Source organism: Megachile rotundata, chromosome 6 (genome assembly GCF_050947335.1).
Source record: "Megachile rotundata isolate GNS110a chromosome 6, iyMegRotu1, whole genome shotgun sequence".
Taxonomy (NCBI): domain Eukaryota; kingdom Metazoa; phylum Arthropoda; class Insecta; order Hymenoptera; family Megachilidae; genus Megachile; species Megachile rotundata.
This window is the reverse complement of record NC_134988.1, coordinates 18,948,661-18,951,462: the sequence shown is the minus strand read 5'-3', so window position 1 is coordinate 18,951,462 and position 2,802 is coordinate 18,948,661.

The following is a 2,802-nucleotide window of genomic DNA, read 5'->3' as shown; positions in this document are numbered from 1 at the left end:
GTTTTCGCGGTGGTAGCAGTATCGAGCTAACAATTAATTATTGGCGGCGCTTCAGAGGGCTGCCGGTAGCCGTAGTTAAACATTACGCGTTCCATATCTTACTGTGCTATCTAATCCCCACGGGGGCTCGAGCGCTACTGCAGTAATCTCGTTTAATTGCCGGCTGTAGACGCGAGAGTCCCGTTCAATTAGTTTTTCAAATAAACATTAGTTTCCTTAACACGCGGCGCCATAACGTGGCGGAGGATGAGGACGAGAACGAGGACGAGAAGGAGAACGAGGAGGAACTAGAAGCAGTCGATAGCGGAAAGAAGATAGGAATGGGCAAATCGACGGAGGAACAGAGAAGATCGGTGAAAGGGACAGAAAAGAGGAAGAAGAGGAGGAGACGAAAGCATGGGTGGTGGTAGTGGTTGTAACGGCGAACAGAGCGAGAAAGTGAATGCAGAAAATCGAAGGTAGGAAAAGAGAAAGAGAAAGAGAAAGAGGGCGAGAGAGGGAAGTAAATAGGTGGTGCAGTCGGGAGACAGGGTGGCGCAGGGTGATGCAGGGTGATTCAGGGTGGCGCAGGGTGGTAGAGGTGACGGGTCCGTGGTGCAGGAGGGTGATTGCGGAGGAGGAGGAGGTGGTAGGTGTGTAGCGAAGGTTGGGTGAGACGGTTAGAGAAGGAGAAACAGCGGTGGAAGAGGAGGGTGGTGTCGCGGCCGCGGGGTAAGTAATTAACGACACATTTATACGATATCGGGCACGGGTGCGGCGTGGCGCGGTGCGGCGTGTGGCGCGGCGTGTGGCGCGGCATGGCGCGAAACGGTGAAGAGACACGAATCGGATGGTACGGGGGGTGGGGAGGAGCGAGAGCGGAACGAGAACCGAAGCAACCTAGGAGGATCTCGTTCGGAGGAAATGCTCCGTTAATAGGAAGCTACGCGTTCACCGATAGATACACGACTCTGACCGGCACATGCTCGATCGACCGGCGCGAACGCGACGATCGTTTCGGAGGATCTCTCGATGTCTTTTTTATCTTACGGTCACGGAAACAACGAACCGCCGCGGCGAATCGAGAAGTCGACGAACGTTCTCCGGTTCGTTCTGTTTCGTAGGAGAATACGTTAGGAAACGTAGAATCCGGCCGAACGACGTACAGCGAGCAACGGCAGCAGAGGAAAATAGGTTGAGGACCGAGGGGATTTTTGCCTTGGCGTAGAACGATCTCGTTGCTCGCACGGCTGGTTATCGTGATGCGGATTATTCACTAATATGATTTACGACGTATTACCCCGACGTGGTAGCGCGCGCGACTCACAATGCGCACATAATGTGAGGCATAATTTATTAATTTTACTAATGGCTCCTGCCCATTATTATTGATTTCGGACCGCGCCTCGTTCGGACGGGCGCTGATTTATCCCGGTCGTTATCGGCCCCATGTTAAATCGTCCGCGAACCAGGAGCCGCGAGAATACAATTCGACGACTCGTGTACTTTTCCTTTTCCATTGCTCGCTGTTCCGACCGATATGCCCGTCGATACGCGAATACCGACCGCCGAACGCCGGACACCGGACGCGTACCGATCGAACCAATTTCGGATTCGCTTTCTCCGTTCGTTCTTGGCATCGCGTTCCACGAAATCTCGTCTACGGAAAATATTCAAACCAAAACCGTGATTCGCCTTTCGTTCCTTCCTTCCTTCCTTCCTACGAAATCGACGCGATTTCGATCGCGCATCGCGTCTCGTTACATCCTTTTAATGCGCGTACATCGAAAAAAAGTCCTGGTCCTCTTAGTTAGCCGCGCGTTAGTTTTTGCGTTACCGACGAGAAAAGTGTCCGAGAAATTGGGGACGGAAGACACAGCGACGGGACAGCACGCGACGAACACGGAGCAAAGTGCATCGATAACGATCCAGACGCCACGTTGTTCGAATGGCCGTGGCGACACGATATTAAAACATTAAAGTAACATATGGCCGCGCAAAAACGAAAGGCTACCGTTGACGCGATCCCATGTTCGCGCAACAGCCCGTCCGGGTCTTCTGCCGTCCAATTCGATCGTGGTCATTCGTTTCGTTATTACGCGGCATCTCTCTATTAGTTCGATCGAGCCAAGATTCGCGCGTTCGTACCAACGGATAAACTCCGACAGTTCTGAAACGCTTTGAAAACGTTCGTCCAAGTAAGGAGGAGGGAGGAAATTGCGAAAAAAAAAAAAAGAAGGAAAGAAAGGCGTTCGACGGTCGATGCTGCCATCTGCGAGCAGGAGCATTTGACCGAGTCGCGAGCTGCGGATGGGCGAGAGGACAGCTCGCACCGCGCGTGAATCGTGGACGTTGCCGAGAAAAATAAAACGAAACGGAGGAAAAAAAAGAAAGGCGTTCGCGAAACAGAGAGAATCGAGTCAATATCGGTCGTTCCGGTGTCTCGTAGCAGCCTTGTCCGTGTATCGCGTTCGACCACGAACCCGACGCCAATTTTCCCTTTCGGAAACGTTATTGGCTGCTACGCGCGTCCTTCCTTTCCGCCGCAATAACGTTTTTATTAAACGATAGGCGCGGTAGACCGACGAACCTTGGCATTCTCGCGGCAACGAACGACACTCTTGTCTCGATCGTCGCGATCGGTTGACGAGAGAGATCGAGAGGTTGCCGGAAGGAAAACGGCGCGCGTCCCGGCAAAATTTCCAATTGCACGGATCAGGTATACGTATACGGTGTAAGGAGGGAATTACATTACTTTTAGCCGATGAACCTTTGATGATTCCGTTTGAAGTCGGTTTCGAGGCAGCGAGAGCGAAGGCCGAG